Here is a 25556-nt window from a genome sequence, read left to right on the forward strand (position 1 = left end):
TTTGCATACATGGAATATAACATTCTAATAAGGACCCCATTCTTGTGGTTGTACATGATGTGGAGTTACACTGGTTGTGTATTTATATATGGACAAAGGAAAGTTATGTCTGATTGATTCATTCTACTTTCTTTCCTAGTCCCATTCCCCCTCCCTTCCCTTCATTCCTCTTTGTCTAATCCAATAAACTTCTATCCCCCCACCACTACCTTGTTGTGCATTAACGTCTGTATAGCAGAAAAAACAGTCAGCCTTTCGTTTTTTGGGATTGGCCCTAGTCAGGCTTCCATCCCCATCATTCTATCAGAACTATCCTTGTCAAAGTCCCCAATAACTTCTCTGTTGCCAAATCCAATAGCTAATTCTCGGTCCTCGGCTTACTCAAACTTTTAGCATCATTTCATCCAAATGAAATTGCTCTTCTCTACAAGTTGCCTGCATTTTTCCTCTACAGCGTGGGAGACAGACAACCCCAAATACCTTTATCATATGATCTGAGCTCTGTTATGTCAAGGACTTCATTTCGTTTATAACTGTGTCTGGCAGCGTCCAGGATAGTGTCTCTCATGTATTTGTGGAGTGGATGAATCTAAATCAGAGGTCAGCAAAGTACTGTCCACAGGCCACATCTGGCCCACTGCCTGTTTTGTAAATAAAACTTACTGGAACAGAGCCTCCCTTGTTGGTTTACAGATCAACTCAGGCTACTTTTACCGTGGAGCTGGATACGTCGTGACAGAGACTTTGTGGTTGGTCATAAAGCCAAAGATATTTACTCTCTGGCTTTGATGGAAGAAATTGGTTCAGCTCTAATCTAGAGAATGACTTTGACTTGTACTACATGCTGTGTAGGTAAGACTCTCCCTGAGCCTGATGACCAGCTCAGTCATGGTGCCCTCTCGTGAGTGAGTCTGGGAGAAGTGTTCTGTGACATCAGGGGAGCCTGCTGCTGACTGCAAATACTGTCCTATCTGGTTTGGGGCCATAGGCAATGTGCTTCCACGTGGGAATATCCAGAAGCTTTAGTTTCAAATCTTTGCACACAGGAGGAAAACATTGTGTGTGCTGTGCAGCAGTTAATAACAGTGGTTACTTTCCAGTATTGCTGAAAACATACCAGGAGCCATGCTAAGCCTTTGGCTTTATCTTTCAATGCTTTCCACCACCTTGTGATGGATGAAGCAGTATCACTACAGTCATCCCTTGTTATCTGCAGGGCAAGGCTTCCGGGACTCCCCCAAACAGAAATCCCAGCATGCTCACGTCCCTTATATAAAATGGACAGTATTTGCATATAACTGAGATACATCCTCCTTTATAATTTACATCGAATCTAGATTACCTGATACAATGTAAATAATTTTCATACTGTGTTGTTTAGGGAATAGTGACAGAAACAGCCTGTAGGTGTTCAGAGCAGGTGCCATTTTTTAAGGTGTATTTTTTTCAAGTATTTTTGATGCATGGTTGGTTGAATCCCACAGATCCAGAGGGGCTACTGTCATTTGTGGACAAGGAAACGGAGGCTAGTAACCAGCTCAAGAGGAATCAGAGATGAATCACTTTACACTGAACTCAGCACCATGTGGCTTGGAGGTCTCCTCCTAACCACCAACCCCCCACTCCCAGATCTCCCAGTTGGTGATGAAACTTGCTTCTGTTTCCCTGGGTCCATCATTGCCAGGAACCATGGCTCAGCCCACCCTCTGGATATAGCCTCCACCTTTTAGAAGAAAGGCAATTCAGTTGGGTTCAGTTCTTGCTTATTACTGAGTTTTATTTTTATTTTATTAATTTGCTTGTACTAGTAACAATGGAGGCACAGGAATACCTTTATGAAAAAGCTACTCATAGCCTAAGATGTTTGCTTTTATTAGATGTCCAAAAAGTTTCTGGGAGAAAAAAAAAGATACTTCTGAAAAGAAGCAGTAGAGAAAAGTCAAGCTGCCTCTTTCCGTTGTCATTTAAGGGCCACTGTGTTGAGTTCATTCTAAGCCAACTTTATTGCTTATTTTTAAATAAGCTTTTCCAAAAGGAAAAGTTATCAAAGAAAATATTTTTCTTTTTTCTCTGTTTTGTTGCAAGTAGTATGGTTTTGTCATGATGACAGTCTTTGTTTTTTTTTCCTCACACCACCCCCCCCAAAGAGTCCAGCTGTTTGAATAATCTGAATTGGAAGAGTAAAGAGAAATTGAAGGATTTCCTCTTCCTTCTAGAAAGCTCAGGGGAGCAGAATTTGGACTGCACAAGGCCTGGATGAGGGCAGTGGCAGAGGGGAGAACAGGTGGCCTGATGGGTTAGCCCTCGTTATTACAATTTCAGAACTTATCTCTTTTTTTTTTCCTGAATGTTTATGCTATACAAGAATTTTCCAACTCCCTGGGAAAACAATTTTTTTTTCCCCAAGAAAGATAAGAGTGTTTATCCTTTGCAGGGCCTATTCAACTGAAAAAAAAAAAAAAAGTATTGGAGGCTGGAAATAAGCCTGCAGTGACAAAGCAGCTAAGTTCAGAGCATCCGGGCTCACTTTTGTTATCGGTGCCTACTCATCCTACCAAGGGTTCTTCATCAAAATAGTTAACTCTCCCCTGCTCTCCTCCCGCCCCCTTGGGAGACTGGGAGGGTGGAAGGAAGCCATCAATACAAAATCCCTGCAGCAACAACAACCGTTTGGCTTGTTGAGAGGTGCTTATGCAGAAAGAAATACAAGAAAACAAAGAGGAAGAGTATGTGAACTTCTAACCCTCTTCCGCACATGCCATTTGGTAGGTGGGTGGCATGAGCAAGCGTTTAATTCCCTGCAGTGGGCGTTTTTATGGGGCCAAGTGACAAAGAGCCAAAGAGGGTAAGAACTCGTGAGCAGCAAGTGGAAAACTACTGAGAACTGTCCAGCTAATCTGGCCACAAGCCTCACCTCGCTTAAGTGCTGGCCGCTCGGTTTGGTCTCCAAATCCTGAGACACCAGGCCACTCTAATGGGGCCAGCCTTTTGCAGACTAGGAGAGCTTTTGTTCCATGGCCAGTTTACTTGCACCATCCCTTCTTGGCTCTCATTGTTCAAATGGGGTGACACTTTGTCAATTGCGGGGCAGGCAATGGATAGAGACATTCATTGTTGCTCACTGACTCCTGCGGGCCTGGCTGCCTGCAGCTTTTATGGAACCCACATGGTAAAATTAACACTTTGGAAAGGCAGCATTGGCACCCAAGTGCCAGAGAGGAAAATAATTCAATTGCTCTCTGTTCTGAGGTTGTCTGAATAGATCGCCTAACGTTAAACGTATACTCAGAGGAGGGCATTAAATGATCCGAAAGATAGTGTAAGAATGCAGGCTCACTGTGCAGTGGGTACATCTAGAAATGCCACAAGTTTTCACCTTTGGATGTACACCCTGGCTTTAGTGTTTGGTACAAGCTTCCCGGGGAGATGAGAAATTCAGAGAAGGAGCAGTACAAATAGTATACACCTGGGCCAGGCTGGGGACAGCCAAGACATCTGGTTAGTATTCATGTTTCTGCAGAACATGGTTCAGGAAGGCAGTGGAGTTTTCTGGAAGCATAGTGGGATCTTAGGATGTGAGAGCTTACGATGTGAGGGATTGAGCTGGCTTCTCCTCAGACTGTGACATCGTGGGCAAGAAACTGAGTGTCTGTTAAAAGGGAACAATAATTCCTGCCTTTCCCAAATGAGACAGTGGGTGAGAAAGTGCTCTATAAAACTTGTTCCTGTAAATACTATAAAATTCTTTATGTGACTTTTAAATAATATAAGTTGTTGGTTCATTTAATTGTTCAATAAACATGTAATAAATATGTTTATTATTAGCCAGCCACACACTATAAATAACAGACTCAGTCCCTGTGCCCACAAATTTTATAGTTGATACTGACAAGTTCAAAGGAAAATACCATAAAGCATGTTAAACAAGTAAATATGGAACATGAGGAATCAATACGGCCCTCAACCTGGACCGAGGCTTCCAGGAGGATGTGGTGGCCAAGCCAAGCCTGAGCATCATCTTCTCAGTGATGACTGCCATGGCCACCATATTGAAGAGCTTAACCCTCACCCTCCTGTGTATCCTGCCCAACACCCTGCTCTCTTTTCTTTTACAGTTCTTAACTAACACACTCATGTATTTACTTGTTTTCATGTCAGTCTTTCTCAACCAAAATATAAACTCATAAAATTATATATTTTTGTTTTGTTTCCTACTGAATCCTCAGTATCTAAAATAATTCATGGCATATAGTAGGCACTTGACAGATATTTGTTGAATGAGTGAAATATATTTGATTTGGGCAGCCAACAGGGCATTAAAGAATGTTCCAGGAGAGCAAAACCCAGGTATCAAATTTCAGGTGATTGGGTTTGGCTAGGATGCTACCATGAGTGGGTGGAGTGGAAAGATGAGACCAGGGAAGCAGGTAGGGCAAGGTGACTTAGTGACTGGTAAGCCACAGTGAAGAGTTTAGGCTTCATTCTGAGGGTGATAAGGACATTAATATGGAAATGATATAAGATCTGAGTTTCTGCATAGTTGGGAGTGGGAGTCCATGTGGAAGCTCTTTCATTTGTTTGGGAGCAAGATGGTGATGACCTGAACTGGAATTATGGTGCTTTGAGAGAGGGATGGGAATGAAGAAGCCCCAATGGTTGATTGGAAGTAGAGAATGAAAGAGAGGCAAGGCTCAGTGATGCAGGGTAGAGGGAGATTCAAGGGGCATCATGAATGATGGTACCATTCATGGAGATGAGGAAGCCAGCAGAATAGGTAGGTTTGGGATGAAGATATTGAGTTTTCAGTGTGAATCTTTTAACCGAATATGTGCTGTGAGCATTTGTAAGTGTGGGTCAGTCTATACGTGGTAACTGAAGCCATAGGGTATGTTTTAGTTGGCTTTGTGTTACTACAATGAAATACCTGAGGCACTCATGTTACAAAAAGAAGAGGTTTATGTAGCTCACAGTTCTGAAGGTTCAAACGTATGGTGTCTCTATGGGCTCAGTTCTGGTGAGGATCTCATGGTGAATCGTGGATGCAGAGGAAGGAGCAGAGTGAGGCAGGAAACAGAGAGCTGGGTGGAGCTAGGCTTTCTGCTTTTGCAGTGACATTCTCAGGGGAATTCAAGGGGTCACGTGAAAACTACCTTGTAAGATCATGTCCTCAGTGACCTAAGGACAATCTACTAGGCCCCATTTCTTAAAGGTTCCACTACCTCCCAGTAGGGCCACTCTGAGGACCAAGCCTTCAAATACAGTGGATGCACCATATCCAAACCATAACAGGTGATTGGGATTTTTGGAAAGTGAGAAAAGGAAGGGCCTGGGGAGAGCTCTATAACACACTAATGATAGGAGGACAGACAAAGAGAAGACCAAGAAGGAAAGAGCAAAGGTTTCAGACATACCCAAGGAAGACCAGGAATGGGAGAAAAGAGCTCGCCAGGTCAAGTTCAATATGAAACTGTTGTGGGTTTGAATTATGTCTCCCTCAAAAGACATGTTAGAAGTCCCTACTTTATTCAGAATTATGATGTAAACAAATAAAGATAAGGTCAGACTTCATTGGGGTGATCCAGTGACCCATGTTCTTATAAGAGAGAAATTCGGACACACAGACGCACAGGGAAGAAGGCCTTGCGAAGACAGAGGTGGATGCTGGAGTTCTACCCACACAAGCCAAGGTTTGCCAGTGTGGTCGGCAACCACCAGAGACTAGCATAAGGCAAGAAAGGATCTTCCCCTGGAGCCTTTTGAGAGAGGAACATCCTGTCCACACCTTGACTGCAGAACTGTGCCAGAGTAAGTTTCTGCTGTTTTAAGCCACCTGGTTTGTGACCATTTGTTATGGCAGCCCCAGGAAACCAATGCAGGAAGGGAAAGTGTCCACAGACTTAAGCTGGGGTGCACACGGTTTGGTGGTGTGGGAGGCCTCATGGCCTTATGGAAAGGGAGACAGGGGAGACATGGAGATGGACACCGGCAACCCATGCTAAAACCCTGGCCATGGAGGGAAAGAGAGAAGACTTCAGCAGCTGGAAGAAGTGGGCGAGATTTCACTTATTTATTTCTTTGTCTTAAAAAGCCAATGAGCCCATCCATCACCTCGCATTGTTATAACTTATTTGTGTGCCTGTGAGAACCCTCGAGATCAATTCTCTTGGCAAATTTAGAGCATACAATACAGTTTTATTAGCCACAGTCACCATTCAATGGATTAATGCCCCAGAACTTATGTATCCTGTCTAACTGAAACTTTGTGCACTGTGACCAGCATCTCTCCATCCCTCTTCCCCACCAGAGCCCGACAACCCCACCTTTTCCTTTGGATATAGACCCAGAAGTGGGATTTCTGATCATAGGGTCATTCTATTTTACTTTTTTGACAAATTTCCATTTATTCTTTACAATGACTGCGCCCTTTGACATTTCCACCTGGTGTGTGAGGGTTCCCTTTCTCTACATCCTTGAGAACACACTCCATCTTTCGTCTTTTCTGATTACAGCCATCCTGACAGGTGCGAGGTGATACCTCGAATGGGGTTTTAATTCTCGTTTTTTCAATTGTGGTTTTAATTCTCATTTCCCTGATGAGATTTTATGTTCTATATGAGGATGAGATCCCACTTAAAGAGACCTTAGGAAACTTTTTCTGAATGTAGAGGAAAGAGAAGAGTTGGACAGGAGCAAGTTCTCTAAAAGGCCAAGGGATGGGATTTAGCGTAGAGAGCTGGGACACACAGTGGGTCTGCAGGCTTGGCTGCAGGAAGCCAAGGGAGATCCCAGAGATCTGGCTCTCTGGGAGCCAGAGTACAAGGCCATCCTAAGGGTCCAGGATGAGAGTCTAGGACTATGAGGTCCTTGCAGAGGTTTGAGAAGTAAGAACCAACTAGTGCAAGCCACACAGGCAGACCAAGAGCACTGACAAGGGGCACAGGGGGCTTTGGGGCACCTGGAGGGAGCCCAGGCAGTGAGGGCTAGCAGATCCTGTGATTGCCTGTCCCCAACACCCCCTTTTTCTTGTTGCCAGAGCCCCAGCATCAGGAGGAGACCATTGAGGGAAGAGGACTTCTCTCCTCCTCCTGATGATTGCTAAGTCCACGTGGGCACTGTAGTAATTAATGTCACTTGATGTAATAGTCTCAAGCCTTCAGCTGCCTGAGCTCATGTACATTTATTTCTCGTTCAGTGGGTTCAGGTTCCTTTCACCTGGTGATACTGTCGACTCTATTATTTGCAGGAGGTGGACAGCCAGAAGATAGGCCACTGCTTTTGGGGCCAGACTCATCCTTTTGGGTCACACTCCTCTGGGTAGCAAAGGAGTTGGGAAAGGTACTCTTCCTGTGTGCCTATGTAGCAGAATGGAATTGGTCAGCATATAGCAAATCTCTGGCCAGCATGTGATGTTTGGAATTATGGCAGCCATAGTGGGATCAGGAAGACAATTAATCTGACGTGCTGAGGATGAAAGAGGGGGAGACACCAAGAACCTGAGTCCTTGATGACATCATTAAATAGCCAATTTAATCTGCCTGGGGTTTTCCTTTCCCTAGATTATTTTAAAAATGAAAGATAAGATATTGAAAGAAAGATATTGCCAAACGTTTTTGAATTGGAAAACGGAATTACTCCTTTCAGAAACCACGAGCTTGATTCTATTACTTTTTAATGTATTTTTTTATATCTTTATTTTTATTTATTTATTTTTATGTGATGCTGTAGATTGAACTCAGCACCTTGTACACGCTAGGTGAGTGCTCTACTGCTGAGCCACAACCCCAGTCCCTGAGTCTATTATTTAAACAACTTATTACACATAGAATATTATATTTCAGTTAGGTGAAGAGGTAGGAAAATAGTTTATTACCTGGGTTTCAGGAAATTCACCTTGTTTGATTTTTTTTAAACCCTATCGGGAAATGGGAATTAAAACACTTGTTGTTATAGAGTTAGAATGAGGCTGAGGATTTGCATGAAATTTACATTTTTGTGAGAAACAATCAAGAATAGTCCTGTGCCAGTTGGCATGTTAGACAATCTGTGCCATTGACTGGCCACACTGATGGGAACTGCCTTACAAAACTCTCTCTGGTACATGCCAAATATTTATGTGGCACCTACTGTGTGTGCTGCTTCCATCTTTACCTGCTAGGTTGAACCCTCCCTGAGGACATGAATGAATACTTGTTGAATAAAGTTTAATGATGGTCCTCATGAAGAGCTTGTTGAAGCACCTGTTCTATTACCCGGCACAAAACAGGCGCACGGTACCCAGCAGTCCTTTCCATTTTCCTCCTTCTGGCATTTTGTACAGATCAAGCTCCTGCCTGTGTTCTGTTTGATGAACATTCTAGAAACCCATGTTTTATGATAAACATAATTGAAAAGGTGAATCTGCTGCCAAAAATTATGTAAAACACACTTCAAATTATTTTGGGGTGAGTTTGTTTCGGATGATCTCTGCTAGGGTTTCCTACTATCAGTGCAGAGGGTTGAGAGCCAATGACCTTTCATTTTAACTCACACGTACTCGGAGCATCTCCAGGAGACACAAATACAAGGAAAGGAATTTCTCTCCGTTTTTCAGATGGAACTTTTCTCTTTTCAGGTGATATAAAAGCTAGTTTCAAATCTAATGTCACACCAACACTCTCATCTCTGATGGTTCTTGTAGCTTAAGGTACTTCTCTCACAATGAACCTGGGAGACACGATTTTGTGACGAGATTGCCCAGGAGAAATGTGCTCCTATTGGCGTTTGCTGTGCAGCGAAGACATAGAGCTTGGCTTGGGCTATGTTGCTTGAATTGGATGATGCTGCATCCAGTGAGAAGCCTGCGTTGGATTTTCAGGTCTATGATGCCGCTGCCCTGTGACCTTGAGCATGTCACTTCCAACGTGTGCTGGCCTCGGTTCCCGCTTCCATAAAATTAGGTTTTTCAGACCAGAAGATTCTGAAGGTGCTTCAAGCTTTAAATTCTACACCAAGGGTTTCCTGGTAGCAAGAAAGGGGGAAGGAGCCTAAATGTCCAAGAAAAGGCTAAGTCAATTATGGTACATCAATAAACTCAATAAAACACTGCCCAATGACCAATGCTTATGAAGCCTCTCTAGCAGTATGGGAAAACGGTTTTGTATGATGTTAAAGGCAGGAGGTAAATGATCCCTCTGTCATGCTAACAATTGAGAAAAGAGATAGGACTGTGTAGGGTTTAGAAGGGAGTGCTGGAAGTGGAAATAGTTGAGGTGTTACTCAGGGTTCTCCAGAGGAATGGAACCGACAGAATACATACAACAAGGCGCACGCCTATAATCTCAGCAGCTCGGGAGGCTGAGACAGGAGAATCATGAATTCAAAGCCAGCCTCAGCAACAGCGAGGTGCTAAGCAACTCAGTGGTCCAGTGCCCCTGTGTTTAATCCCCGGTACCAAAAATAAGAAATAAATACATACCATAAGGGGGAACTGCTTATTAGAGTGGCTTATTAGCATGAACAAAGGCTGAAGAGTCCCACAGTTGCCTTCTGTGGGCTGGAGGGCCTAGGAAACCCTAGCTGCTCAGTCCAAGAAGCAGGAGCCTCAGAACAAGAGCGACCAGTAAGTGACGCAGCCCCACTCTGAGGCTGAAGACCTGGAATCTCTGATGTGAGTCCACATTCAAAGGCTGAAGAATCTGGACCCTGACATCCATGGGGAATGGCAGCAGCAGAAAATGCAGCCTCTCTGGGCCCAGCATGCACATGTGTGAGCTTCCCTTTCTGCTTTTTGGTTCCACTTGGGTCCCCAGCCTATTGGAGGGTGATGCCCCCATTTAGGGCCGGTCTTCCTGGCTTAGTTCTCTGACTCACATGCCAATTGCCTCTGGAAATTTCCTCCCAGGCACACCTAGAAATGTGTTTTACCAGTTTCCTAGGCATCTCTCAATCCAGTCAAGTAGACAACCAAGATTAACCACCACAGTTGATGTTTTAAAAACGTGATTACTTTCTTACTTCTGGTGGGAAGAACGAAGTGTCCAATGTTTCAGGTTTCTCATTAGTTATCTCATTATTATCTTGGGAATGATCTAAGAGGGGCCGCTGGCTTTGTTACCGCTGTTGGCCGGTGATGAGTCCTTGCTTCCCCGATGTTGAAGAATAACACCAGAAAAGCACACTCGGAGGCAAGGTTAGAGTAGAAATTAGAAGTTTATTAAAGGACAGCAGAAAAGACTTCTCCCGGAGGAAGAAGGGGACCCAAGACGTGGAATCCGTTGGCGGGCAAATGTGTTCCCCTTTTTATAGGTTTGGCAATGGAATGCAAGGGGGAAGGGTTAGGACACAGGTGGGCCAAACAAGTAATCTGGGCAGGAAGGACTTAATTATCACTTTTTGGGATGGGCTTATCACTTCTCTGGGATGGGCTATCTCCAAATCTGTTGAGGGCTGTTTCCTGGGCTCCTTTAACATTTCTTTGGGGTGGACTTTGGCCTAGGGCCTTTCCGGGACTTCATTAACATTCCATGAGTTGTCCTGAATCATTGTCAGCATGGCCTCTATTTTAGATTTCACTCGTTATTAGACCCGATTTACCTAACTACACTGACTACCTAATTTTAAATCTGGCTTCAGCTTTAGATGCCTTAAATGCCCAGAGGAACTGAGGGATAATTGACCTTGAGCAGGTTAGACCTCAGGCCCTCCCTCCTTTACCTGTTCTAGAACTTCATGTCAAGAAAATCGTGCATGTGTGCTTTTATTTTCCTCCCCCTTTGGAGGTTGTGGGGGTGTCTGGCTTCTTTGGCTCAACCTGCTGTTTAAGTGTTCTTCCATGTTGTTGTGAACAGAAGCAGTTCATTGCTTTTTATTCCTCCGTAGCATATTTTTGGGGTCAGCTGAATAACAGCTCCAAAGATACTCAGGTCCTAATTCCTGAAATCTGTAAATGTTATGTAATTTAACTGGTGTGTTAAATTAAGGATCTTGCAATGGGAAATGAGCTCAGATTATCCATGTGGGCCCGAAACATAATCACAAATAATAGGGAGGCAGAGGGAGATTTGACCGCAGATAGGAATGAAGCAATGTGACCCCAGAATCAGAGATTGCTGTGACACACAGGCCTCAGAACACAAGCCACCAGAGGCTGGAGAGGCAGGGAAAGGGCTTCTCTTCTAGATCCTGCAGAAGGCACTACCCCTGCTGATATTTTGACTTTAGCCCAGGAAAGCTGGATGCTGGCTTCTGACCTCCAAAACTGCAAGAGAATTAGTTTGTATTGCCTTAAACCATCAACTTGGTGGTAATTTGTTACAGTAACAACAGAAAAAAAAATTCCATTGAATGGATATACCACAGTTTGTTTATCCATTCATCTCTTGATATATTTGGGTTGTTTACTGATTGGGGCTATTATGAACAAGGCTGCTGGGAACATTCTTATATAAGTCTTTTTGTGGACATGTTTATATCCTTCTCAGGTAAATATATCTAGGAATTGTGTTGCTGGGCACAGACCAATTTTCCCTATTGGTTATACCATTTTACATTTAAACCATGAGACCTGAATCTCTTTAAAAAAAATGGTGGCAAGGCTATACCAAAGGGTAAGGGAATGATGGAATTTGTAGATTCGTTCTGGATAATTCCAGCCCCTGATTGTCTTTCCAGAGTTCTCATCATGAGCACTGGTCCATATTTACTCCTGGATGTGTTTCTTTATATTCTTTTCTTGAAAAAGAAATGTTTACCTGACTCGCCACTCCCACACTCTTTCTCTATCTAGCCTCTGTTCCTGTGCTCCCCATTAGCACACACTGTACCTTCTCTGTGGGTGGGGGTCATAACCCCCAAGACCTGGACAACCCAGGAAACAGGAGCCGGAGAGTCTAGACCTCAGGGTACAGAGAACATCACAGAGAATGAGAATACAGCTCGCCGAATGCTTTTCCCCTGTGGGCAGTCAACCATTTTATTCTTCAGTTAATGGAATTTTCTTGCTCCTCTAAGTAGAAAAACACCAGCAGCTCCAATGCCGCCACTACAGTAGTCGATAAAACACTCAAAGAGAAGAGAGCAGGGAAGGAGGGGTGAATCCCAAGGGTCTGGGTTACGTGTGGGGGAGCAGGGAATTGTTAAAAAAGATTTGTCCAGGCCACTTGCCACACAGAACCCTCTAGATTCCAGAGCCCTCTGAGGTTGAAGTGGTTATTTTCCAGATGTGATCTTGGTGAGCCAAGTTTTGATATGTTAAAAAAAAAAGATCTGGAATTTGGGGGTCAGCTGGTTTAACCCCCCGTATTTCTCAAGCTTGTTCAGATTGTGGGTCTTTAAAAATGAAGCAGTTCAGGGCTGGGGATGTGGCTCAAGCGGTAGCGTGCTCGCCTGGCATGCGTGTGGCCCGGGTTCGATCCTCAGCACCACATACCAACAAAGATGTTGTGTCTGCCGAGAACTAAGAAATAAATATTAAAAATTCTCTCTCTCTCTCTCTCTCTCTCTCTCTCTCTCTCCCTCCTCTCTCACTCTCTCTAAAAAAAAAATGAAGCAGTTCAACAGCTTGCTCTTTCCGCTTGTAGTACCCACATAGCACGTCGTCGTACATTTCTGAGCGCACCCTCTTGCATACGAGCCTGTTATATTTTGGTACACCATTTGGAACTGCAGAGTTTACAGCTATAAAAACCCTGCGGTCTCCCGGACATACAGAGAGTGTTGGAAATTCCAGAGCCCACCTGTCATATCAGCTGGGCTGGACCCATCCCTTTTGTTAGTCATGCAGTCTAGCTCAGTGTGACCATCACACTGCCAGTGGCTGAAAAGGATCCCCGTAGGGCCAGGCCGGATGTTGGCCTGTGAGTCCTCTTTGCACATGGTGGTAGCCGTCTTCTTCCTTGCTGTGCAGTGGTTCTGGAAGGTGAGTGCAGCCTGTGGTCTTCCTCACATTTAGAATGCATTTGCAGAGACAGAAGACCTCAGGGGAGTATGGCGCATTGCCTTGCAAAGGAAGTTGTTTGGACAAGGACCCAGGCCTGATGCCAAGTGAGAGATGGAACTTCTCATTGCCTTGGCATGACAGTGCTATACCAGGATGTAGATGAGTCTTTTCTCCCAGAGCATCCTTCTATATTGGACTTACATTAACACCATCCATTGTTTTGGTGCCAGTCATGGCAATACCTGAATGACCAATATCATTTCTTTTATCTTTTACCATTCCTGGGAGGTAGGTGAGGGAACAGTGGGGTGACTTCTTCCAGGTTCCCACATTTTCCCATCTATTTCAGAGGTAGCTACCTAGAGAACCTGTACCCTGTGGTTCTCAATGTGAGTGCAGGGTGGACTATGGACAGACACATGTCTGCTCTCTTCAGGATGAGCCAGTTAGCCCAAAAATCGACACCCTGTGGGAGCCACAGTGTAGCAGAGGGTCATAAAATGAACAGGGCATTTGGGGAAAAAAATGAGGATATGAGTGGAGTGATTTTCCCTTTCTGGGTTTTTTCTTCCTCATCTGGAAGGTGGTGGATGTCACTCACTGCCTCCCAGAGCACTGACGAGGGTCATAGGAGACCTTGTGAATGAAAGTAACTTGTCAACTATCTAGGTCCATGCAGACATGGGTGTTTATTGTTCTTGGTGAGGGTTGCACTGTTTAGACAGCATTTAGCAGAAAATGGCATCCAGTGAGGAGATGAGCACATAGCAAAATGGGTGGTACCTGGGGGGAAGTTGGCATCCACAGAAGGGACAGTACCCAGAGGGGAGATTGCATCTAGTAAGGAAGTTGTGCCTAGTGGGGAGGTTGCACCCAACTCAGGGAAGATGATGGTTGGTACCTAGTGAGGAGGTTAGACCTTGGAGAGGCTCATCACATGATTTGGGTTGTAAAGGACCTAATGGCAGAAGTCAAATGAGAGAGAAAGAGACAGCTTGTGCAATTCTTCACATTTAAATTCAAAAGTAGCAGCTGTGTCTCAAACCTTCAGTTCCCTGCCTAGGGTTAGGTGTTTTAGATCATCCCTTTGTCCACATTGGCTTTAAATTTCCACATGGAATGCAATTTAAAATTAAAATCAACATTACCATGATCAAACTGTTCTCATATTTCTCCTGCTGGAAATGCCTACAATTCCTTAAAACAATGCTTCAATTTACCACACATCCAGAGGCATGGTAAAGTGTAATCAAAACCCCACCTTCCTTTTCCTGCCTCCCACTCCTGGTGTTTTAGAAAAGACTGTGGAACACATATTTTCAATCAAGGAGAGATGGCTTTTCCTCTATTTTGTGTACCTCTGTCTTTGCTGGAGTGAAGGACTATGATAAGCCTCCAGGTGCCGGTGACTCGGGTGGGTGGGTTCTTGGGATGGAAGTGGATAAGTAGTAGTTGAGTGAATGTGTGATCTGCTGTCCTACTGAGCTGCCGTGCCCCACAGCTTAAATTTAATGGACTGTTGGGCCAGTTTTGATCTGGAGACATTCATTCACCCAACAAGCATCACTGACCCAGCCCTGACCCCTATATGCCTACATTTGCCCCTGTGGAAGGGGCGAATATTTGGCATGTTTATTTCAACTTCCTAAGCTATAGGACTTTTGTTTTGGTTGGGTCTGGGATGTCCTTCAAAAGCTTATGTGTTAGGCAATGTAGCAGTGTTCAGAGGTGAAATGATTGGGTCATGTGGGCTCAGATGTTATCAATGGATTAATCCATTTGATGGATTAATAATTTAAATGGATTTATGGGGAGGTGGTGAAAACTAGGCTGGTGGGGCTTGGCTGGAGGGTGTAGGTCACTGGGGATGTGGCTTCAAGGACTGTCTCTGTCCCTGATCCCTTCCCATCTTACTCTCTCTACTTTCTGGCTGCCATGAGCTGAGAAGCTTCTCTCTGCTGTGCCCTTCCACCATGTTTCTGTCTTGGAGCCAGCTGACCACTCTCTGAAACCATGAGCCAAGATAAATCTGTGTTGTTCCTGTTGGGTATTTTTGCCATAGCTATAACTGCCATAGCTATAAAAACCAAATAATCACTACCTGGACACCACCCAACCTCCCCAAGTTTCTGTGTCAAATCTAATTGGTAAGTGCTAGTTACTATACTGATTGTTCAATAATCATCACCTGAGTTTATGGGACCATTAAAATAAATCCCAAGCCAGGTGCAGTGGTGCACATCTGTAATCCCATCGGCTCTGGAGGATGAGGCAGGAGAATCTCGAGTTCAAAACCAACCTCAGCAACAACAAGGTGCTAAGCAACTCAGTGAGACCCGGTCTCTAAATAAAATACAAAATAGGGCTGGGGATGAGGCTTAGTGGTCCAGGTCCTCTGAGTTCAATCCCTGGTACCCTAAATAAATAAATAAATCCCACCCAACAAGGTGATTGCAGATACTATTCCTACCTTTGTCTAGAAGAGTCCCCTTCTTCTTTCAAGTTGAAAGGGGGCCTTAACCACTATCTTTGGGTGATTGAGAAAGTCAGGTTTAGAGGAGATACTCTGCTGGTATTGTAAAAGGACTAGAATTAATATCTGCTATCTTTTTTGGAACCAAGAAATTCACTGGAATAATTAAACAGATAAAATAAACAGATACTGGGGCTGGGGTTGTAGCTCAGTGGTAGAGTGCTTGCCTAGCATGGGTGAGGCACTGGATTTGATCCTTAGCACCACATAAAAATAAAAAAATAAAAATAAAGGAATTGTGTTCACCTACAACTATTTTTTTTTTAAATAAACATATGTGGCTTTATAAAAGATAAAGTTTGTACAGTGAGACAGATGTCATCTGGCCTAATAGGAGTTCAATGACTGTGGTTTCATTCTCTTTGATGCTAGAACTTCCAGGTATTGTCACCTATTTGTAGTCTAGGGACATGTTGGAGGCCAAATTCAGAAAGCAATTCTAATTTGGATGTTATCTTAGTCTGTGTTCTGTTGTTATGACAAAATACCTCAAGCTGGGTAATGCACAAAGAAAAGAGATTTGTTCAGTTCACAGTTTTAGATTCTGAAAATTCAAAATTGGGTAGCTCCCTATATTTGGTCTCTGGTGAGGGCCTCATGGCAGATGACATCATTGTGGGAGTGCCTGTGAGGGAGGGATCACATGGCAAGAGAAAGCCAGAGAGATTTAGGGGCCAGATTTACCCCTCACCAGGCCCCCCCCCCTTTAAAAAAAATACTGGAGATTGAATCCAGGGGCACTCTACCACTGAGCTGTATCTCCAGCCCTTTTTATTTTTTATTTTGAAACAGAGTCTTGCTGTGTTGCTGAGGCTGACCTTGAACTTTATTTGCCTTAGCCTCCTGAAGAGCTGGGATTATAGGCCAACACATTAGGCTCAAATTTACCCTTTAGAAAACCTCACTCTCTGGAACTAATCAGATCCCTTGAGAATTTAATTAATCCCATCCAAGGGCAGTATCCTCCATGCCAATGATCAATTCACTTCTACTAGGTTCTCCCCAAAAAGATTCCACCATCATTTCAAAGTGCCACACTGAGGACCAAGCTTCTAGCACACAAACCTCTGGGGGACAGACTATATCCCAATCAAAGGAGATATTTTCAAACTGGAACCCACAGTTGTTCACTATAGGGAATATCCAAATGGAAAATCTCATTTGTTTCCATACTTTCCCCACCTTGGATAGCATATATGATCATTGCAATAAAAATCAGAATATGTGATATTACATATTTCCCCCATCTCAGCAACCACCAATCCTTCCCTTTGCCCTCCCTAAGGAGTCTCTACTATGATGCATGAGTGCCTTTTCTAACTGGTCTAATGCTTATATATAAACATATAGTCTAATGCTTAACATGCACAGTATCTGTAATCTGCTTCTTTTCATTCAATATGTAGAGATGACTTCTGCAGTGGAGGTGTGGTGTGCTCTCTGGGTCCTGTTTCAGCGTGGAGGCACTCATTCCTCAGCTTCATGACATTGTAGCAACAGTTCACAGCTAAATCCTTCCCCAGAAGCTGCCCTTGGCCAAGGTTACACTTTCTCTTAGAAGACAGCTCATATCCAAGGGCTACATCTCAGGTTAACTTCTCCTTCTGTCCCCTCTGACGCCCTCCCAGCTGTTGGTTGTATTTGGAGACCTTCCCCAATAAAACTGCATCCTGAAGAACTTCACTTCAGATTCTGCTTTCAGGAATCAGTCAAGACAATGCCACATCTTTTCAACACCTGAGAGTATTCCACTAATAGTATTTTAAGCAAACAAATGGCCTATAGCCATATTTTATGTTTTTGATTTATTATTTCTTTCTATTTTCTTTTAATTTTAAATGGATTTAGTCTTGTTACTAACTTACCAGGTAGTTTCCTTTGTACTTCTTTTTTGTTCTAGATCAACACAGTCCAATAGAAATACATTGAAAGACATGGATATAATTAAAATTTTCTAGCAGTCACAGAGGCATGACTCATTGAGGATCATCTTAGAATTCTACTTAACCCACCCACATTAATAAAGATTTTTAAAGGTAAGATTAATTTTAATAATCCATATTATTTAATTCAACATAGCCAACGTAGTATCATCTCAACTTATATTCACAATAAGGATTACTAAGGAGGTATTTTAAATTCTTTTTTAAATTAAGTCTTTGAAATTCAGTATATATTTTCTACTTGGAGCACATCTCAATTTACCCTAGTCACATTTCAAGGATTCAATAGCCACGTGTGGTTGGTGGCTGCCATATTGTACATCACATTTGTAAAAGTTTGAAAGTCTCCATCAAAATTACATACTAGGATGTCAGCAAAAATGGTGAAGTAAAGACCTCTCTTCATAAAAAGATTCTTTCCTTCATAAAAGCCAACAAGAACCGTAGCAAAAAATGTCAAAGTCAACTTTTTCAGAACTCTGGAAATTAATCAAAGGTTCACAGTAATTTGGGGAGCATTGTTCAAGAAAAATAGCTGGATCTTGGCAATAAAGTGAGCTTTGTGGTACTTTAGCGTGTAGTATCCATACCCTCTCCCATACCACGGTCTCCTTGAAATCCAATAGTCTTGAGCTCAGTGGAAAATCCCAGAGTGAAGCCTGGCAGCTGCTGAGGGACAGAGTGGGCCTGGGGCTTTTTCAAAGCCCCATTCTCAGGGAGCTAGGGTTATTTGACCTGTCTAGTGGCTCCCTGGAAGACCCCACTGGTGAGGATGTCTTTCCTTGAGCTGACTCAGCACATCCAGTGTGAACAAGTTGTTTCTCCCAGAAGAATTTGTTGGGGACAGTAAGTCAATTACTGAACACCTCAGCTGCCTGAGATGGTGGATAATTGTTGGGATAATGGTGGATAATCATTTAACCAAAAAAAATTAAGAAAGGCAGGGGAGTAAGACGTTAGGTGCTGTACACCTATTCAGGGCACACCTGAGGCTCTAGAGCTCTCCTCGGCCTGGTCTTGAGGCTCTATTCATGCAGGAAGTGAAGACTAAGATGGACTTGTGAAGGGCTCAGCAAAACTTTGAAGGTGTCCCCCAAAGCACACAGAAGGTCTTGGCAAAGACTGGGAGCTTAGGTGGTTCTAGTCATCCGTGGACAGCAGGCTGTGCTCTGCTCAGAGTCACTCCATGATGTACAGAGCAGCACTTCTCAGGCTGGGCATAGCCCTGAGTTACTCCAAATGTAAAGCAGTAGTTTGCCATGAGCTACTTCATTTTGAGCATGAATATCAAGGTAGAGTGACTCTATACCTTATTTGTACAAGTAAACAACCACCATCTGCCCAGTACAACCTTAAGGCACAAATTGGTAAATAACTTATATATGCCAGCACATCAAACTAAATCAAGCAGTACCTGGACATGTGGACCTTCCAAATAATGTCAGGAACACCAGACAAGGGTGCTTATCAATCTCACCAAACACAACCCTCATAAAAGGAGAACACCTCCAAGACACAGTGACATCCTGATCCTATCAACTGATCACTCATCATGAGTCTTGTCCAGGAAAATCATCATGGTGACAAACCTCTGAATTTCTGTTCTTGGGCTTTAACAGAGCATGGTTTCTTCTGCCCAAGACGAACATGCATGGCTCACTCCAAGATGATACCTCAAGATGACACTCTGAAACTGAAACTGCCATCCATCTGGACCCTCTGCTTTGACAATTCTGTTACCATATAATGACTCTGAACTAGGTATGTTAAACATGTTATTTTGAAAAGCAGACCTAAAGGAAACCATGGCTAAAGAAATAAAGGGGAAAGTCTTACATATAGAAAATCTTAAGATATTCACAAAAAACACAAGATCAATATACAAAAAAATTGTATTTCTGTATATTTGCAATTAACAATACCAAAATTAAGAAAACGACTTCTTTTGCAATTGCATCCCTAAAATAAATTTAACAAAAGAAGTGTCAGACTTATGCTGAAAACTATAAAATGTTGATGAAATAAATCAAAGAGGACCTATATAAATGGAAAACATCCTGTGTTTATGGCTTGGAATATGGCAATGCACTCCAAATCGATTTTAAGTTTCAATGAAATACCTGTCAAAAGTCCAGGTGCTATATATATATATATATTATTTTTTTTTCCAGAAATTGACAACATGATCCTAAAGTTCATACGGAAGTTCAGGGGGTCCATAACACTCAGAACAATCTTGGAAAACAAGAAAAAAGTTGGAGGACTCACATTTCCCAATTTCAAAACTTAAGCTGCTGCAGTGGAGACCTTGTGGCACTTACGTGAGGATAGACAGACAGGTGATAGAATAGAATCAAGTCCAGAAATAAACCTGTGTATTCATGTTTAATTCCTAACAAGAGTGCCAAGATAATTCAATGGGGGAAAACAGTCTCCTCAACAAATGGTGCTGGGACAACTTGGTAGCCACATGTTTTTTTTTTTTTTTTTTTTTTTTTTTTTTTAAAGAGAGAGTGAGAGAGGAGAGAAAGAGAGAGAGAGAGAGAGAATTTTTAATATCTATTTTTTAGTTCTCGGCGGACACAACATCTTTGTTGGTATGTGGTGCTGAGGATCGAACCCGGGCCACACGCATGCCAGGCGAGCGCGCTACAGCTTGAGCCACATCCCCAGCCCCAGGTAGCCACATGTTTAATTCAAGATGAATCAAAAACCTAACTGTAAGAGCTAAAACTATAAGGCTCTTAGAAGCAAGCATAGGTATACATCTTCATAACCTCAGATCAGGCAACAGTTTCTCAAATATCATACCTAAAACACAAGCAATCAAAGTGAAAATAGAAAAATTGGACATAAAAATCTAAAAAAAAATGTGCTTCAAAGTGCATCATAAATAAAGTTGAAGGAAATTCATGAAATAGGGAAAAATACTGCCAAATTATATACTTGATAAAAGTATAGTGTCCAGAATATATAAAGAACTATTATAATTAAAAAATGAAAAGAAATAATTCAATTTAAAAATGGGCAAAGAATTGAATAGATATTCCTGCAGTGAAAATATAAAAAAGGCTTATGGCCTTAAAGATGCTAAATATCATGTCACTTGGGATATACAAATAAAATAAAAATCGGTGACATAGCACTTCACGTTCTTTAGAATGGCTATAATCAAAGGCAGACAATAACAAGTGTTTGGCAAGGACGTGGAGAAACTGAACCCCGCATGCGTTGTTGGCAGAACGTAAAATTGTTCAGCTGCTTTGGAAAAGAGGTCAACGGTTTCCCTGTGATCCAGCATTTCCACTCCTAGGTACATCATACTCAAGAGAAATGACAAGATACACCTACCAAAAACTATCCATGAATGTTCATGGCAGCATTATTCATAATGGCCAATAAATTAAAACAATCCAAATGTTTACCAATTAATAAAATATGATATATCTATATAATGAAATACTGTTCCATGAAAAGATTGCAAGAACTGATGCCTGACATAGCAAAGATGAACGGAAAGACATTATGCTAAATGAAAGAACTCAGACGTCAAAGGCTCCTTATCGGATGATTCCATTTATAGAAATATCCATACCAGGCAAATCCATAAAGGCAGAATAAGTTTGAGGCTTCAAAGTACTTAGGAAGGGTGGTATTTATGGTGGGTGACTCCTAAGGTTCTTTCCAACGGTATGATTATACAAATTCATGAACATTAAAATAAGCAAAATTGCATGCTTCACAAGGTAAACTTTATAGTATGTAAATATATCTCAATTTTTTTCTATAAAATGGATTTTTATTTTACTTTCATGGTGATCATTGATTCTTTATGACTCTGCATACAGAAAAAAAAACCTAATAATTATTTAGCTTTACTGATAAAGAATTCAGTAAAATAATTGAGGGATGTAAGAAGAGAAGAAATAATAACTTTAAGAAGAATCTATACATTTGATAAATTAAATCAAACTTTCATGTACTTTGTAGTCTTTGAAAATGTGCAATTCTAGAGTAAAAAAAAAAGTAAGAGAGGACCGCAGAACATCTTAACCATAAATAAACTATAATAGATTTGCTTCCAGGGTTGATTTCCTTTTCATCACCCTGGGGAAAGATCAACCAGAAGAGTGCTGGAAACTGTGTTGAGAACAGTGGTACTTTTGAGTGGTACTTTTCCGTGGTTCTCTAGACAGCTTAATTCTCCAGTTACACGACTAAGAAACTTCTCATCTGCGCTGACTATTAACAGTCGAGATCTGTATTTTGTATTTCTGACGGCACTCATTCACTGTACCCAATTTCAAAAGAAACAACTCTCACATCAATTTTATTACAAAACTTGTTTATGGCAAAGTCTGAGTATGTTCCTAAAGACTTCTATAGAATGGTAACATACAATGTTTATGATCAAATGCCTGAATTTAGACACCTTAGAAATAAAATAAAGGTCATATGCCTCATAGTATTTGTATAGAACTATTTCTATTTCTTTTTTTTTTATTAGAGCATTACATTACAGTTACACATAGTAGCTGGGTTCATTTTGACAAACTCATATCTGCATGAATTTTATTTCAATCCCCACTCCTGCCCCCCACCCTGCTTTCCCTGCCCTCCTTCCTCCCCCTATTTTTCTTCCTCTATCTATTGATTTTCCTTTTGCCCATTTTATCATTTATTTATTTGTTTATTTATTTATTTATTTATTTTTGGTGCTGGGGATTGAACCTAAGGGTGCTTTACAACTGAGCCACATCTCTAGCCCTTTTTATTTTTATTTGAAAATTGCTGAGGCTGGCTTTGAACTTGTGATCCTTCTGCCTCAGTTTCCCAAGCTGCTGGGATTACAGGCATGTGGCATGTGCCACTGTGCCTGGCTTATTTGTTTATTTGTTATCGAGTGGTACTTTCTACATATAAATTGAAAGTGAAATTCCCTTTGGTACCTTTATATCAGTATATAACATGATTTTGTTAAATGCATTCCATATTTCCTCCCTTTCCCATCCTTCCTCCCTCTCTGTTGATCTCCTTCTGCTCTACTGATTGCTCTTGCCTACATTTTTACATATATTTCAGTTATTAAAATAAAGTAATTTTAAAAAGAAAGGGGGAGAATATTATGTTTTATTGGGTACTCAAGTTTTTAAGGAATCTATTTTAACCCACATTTCTCTATTACTATCAAGAATTAAACAACATATATAATGACACTTCCTTCTATCATCTCCATAACCCAAGAAATTTAACAATCTTTGCCTCTCCTGTTCACCTCTTTGCAACCTAGGTTTTGTTGTTGATGATTATAATGGAAATAATATATAATTATTACTTGTTGAATACTAACTACCATGTACCATGTTTATTTTATATGCATTATCTTGTTTTTCCCAGGCTTTTAACTATTACCTCAAATTACCTCTCAGACTGTGTAGGGATTTCTTTTAAACATGTCTTCTATTTTCAGCCTCCTTTAAACAATTTAAAATTAAATGGTACAACCACACTATCAATGTTTTGTTTCTTCTTCTTCTTCTTTTTTTTTTTTTGTATTGGTTTCTTAAAGCCACTTTCTTCCTGTGGCTTCTATGACACCACATAATTTTGCTGTTCCTTTACCTCTTGGAGTTTCCCTTTCATTATTTTTTTCCTTGATTATCCTCTTCTTCCTAACCCCCAAATGGTGGAGGGCCCCAAGACTCAGGCCTCAGACCTCTTCTCTCTTCATTCACCTGACACTTGAAGTGATGTCATTTGATCCTCATGGCCTTAAATGCCACCTTTCACAGATAGTTCTCAAATTTATATTGCAATCCTAACCTCTCCTTAACTCAACCTGTCAACTTGGCACCTCCACTTGAATGTCCAGTAGGCACCTCAAACTTTATATGTCCCAAATCAAACTCTTGATTGTCTCCTCAGACTCACTCTTGCTCTATCTTTCTCCACCTCTGTGACTGGCCTCCTAGTCACCTGGTTATTTAGGTCAAAATATTTCGAATCAATTTTGAATCCTCCCCTTTTCTTTCTTTTTTACAAACCATAGATTGAACGCAGGGTTTCTTAACCACTGAGACACACCTCCAGCCCTTTTTATTTTTTATTTGGAGACAGTGTCTTGCTAAATTGCTTAGGGCCTCACTAAGTTGCTGAGGCTGGTTTTGAACTTGCAATCCTCCTGCCTTAGCTTCTGAAACCACTGGGATTACAGGTGTGTGCCACCACACCCAGCTTGAGTTCTCTCTTGGTTTAATACTCCCCAAATTCAATCCATAGCAAATCCTGCTGGTTTTACCTTCAAAGTCCATCTCCAGTTCCTCCAGCAGTACCAACGTGGTCCAAAGCACCATTGCATTTCTCCTGGATGAGGGTGGTAGACTCTTCACTGTCTTGAATCTTTCCCTCTTTGCTCTGATGGTGAACAACCAAACCATTCAGTCAAGACTGTTGTAGGAGCTGGGGATATAGGAGTCAATAAATCCCCCTTCCTCCCTGCAATCTTGTCTCCACACTGAAGAGAGAGTGATCCTTCCTATTTCCCATCATGCTGGACTGCGATCCAAAGTCCTTCCTGTGATCTGCAGACCTTAGGGCATATGGTTCCTGGGTGCCTTTTCTGCTCCATGTCCCACTCTTCTCACACTCTCTGGTCTCCAGCCACACCAGTCTTGAACGCCTGCCTTGATGCTGCTTGGGGCACTGGCAGCCCCCTCAGCTCATTGGGGTCTCTGCCCCAGTGTGTCCTCAGAGATGCTCCACCCACTCCCATCTTTACAGCAGCCCCTTCCGCCATCTCTTTACCCTACTTTGTTTTTCTTCATAGCACACGTTTTGCCTGTGTGCCCACAAGAATGAGGCAGTGATGAGGTTTGTTGCTGTCTATTTTATTTATTCCTATATCACTGAAGGCGTGGTTTGGTTGTTTACCATCGGAGGAAAGAGATGAGTACAAGTGCGGGCTGTGGAGTCAACTTCCTGGGCTCAAACATCAGCTCTGCCACCCTTCTGGCTGTAAAACCTTGAACAACCTGTTCTCATGCCCTAGTTTCTTTATCTGCATATGGGGGATGGTACTAGGAAGGTTAAATGAGCCACAATATGTAAAGTTGATTAAAATAGTACTTGAATCAGAGAGAGCCATCAATAAGTGTTGGCCATTATTATTACTTTACATGCTAGATGTTTTCTACGTGTTTTTATTCTGATCCTTCTTTTTAAAATTTATTCAGAGTAGATCATCAAGTAATACTGTTAGGAAGGGTAAAGCAATGATTCATGCTGTACATTTGCATTCCAAAATCTTTTCCTTTGATGATCACACCTTTGACACATAGTATGTGCTTAATAAGTGTTAGGTATTATATTTAGTATATATGAAATCCTCTCTTTCTCATCAACCTTATTCTGACCTATTTTCTTTCTATATTATATATATATATATATATATATATATATATATATATATATATATATATATATATATATATATTTATATATTTATATATAATATAATTTTTAATAGACCTTTCTTTTATTTATTTTATTTATATGTAGTGCTGAGAATCAAACCCAGTGCCTCACACATGCCAGGCAAGTGCGCTACTGATGAGCCACAACCCCAGCCCCCTGACCCATTTTCATTGGATTATTGCTAAGTAACTTCTTTAGAATGAACATGGGGTTAGCTTCCACATGTCAGAGAAAACATTCAGCATTTGTTTTGGGGAGATTGGCTTATTTCACTTAGCATGATATTCTCTAGCCCCATCCATTTACCTGAAAATGCCATGATTTTATTCTCTTTTAATTTCTGAGTAGTATTCCATTGTGTATGAATACCACATTTTCTTTATCCATTCATCTATTGAAGGGCATCTAGGTTGGTTCCATGATTTAGTTATTGTGAATTGTGCTGCTATGAACATTGATGTAGCTATGTCACTGTAGTACGCTGTTTTTAAGTCCTCTGGGCGTAAACTGAAGAGTGAGATAGCTGGGTAAATTCTCACTGAAGAGAGAGTGATCCTTCCTATTTCCCATCATGCTGGACTGTGATCCAAAGTCCTTTCTGTGATCTGCAGACCTTGGTCCATTCCAAGTTTTCCAAGGAATCTCCACACTGCTTTCCATATCGCTTGTACCAATCTGCAGTCCCACCAGC

At 41.8% G+C, this 25556-nt stretch overlaps 1 long non-coding RNA gene across 1 annotated transcript; it reads left to right on the top strand.

The window, feature by feature from the left end:
- The first annotated feature begins 729 nt into the window (after positions 1-729).
- LOC308652811 lies at positions 730-19097 on the top strand. Its single transcript, XR_014022903.1, has 3 exons — positions 730-852; positions 17350-17485; positions 19012-19097. It is a non-coding gene; the product is annotated as an uncharacterized lncRNA (long non-coding RNA).
- The last annotated feature ends 6459 nt before the right edge of the window (positions 19098-25556 follow it).

Source organism: Spermophilus citellus (assembly GCF_964194105.1).
Source record: "Spermophilus citellus genome assembly, chromosome: 7".
Classification (NCBI taxonomy): Eukaryota; Metazoa; Chordata; class Mammalia; order Rodentia; family Sciuridae; genus Spermophilus; species Spermophilus citellus.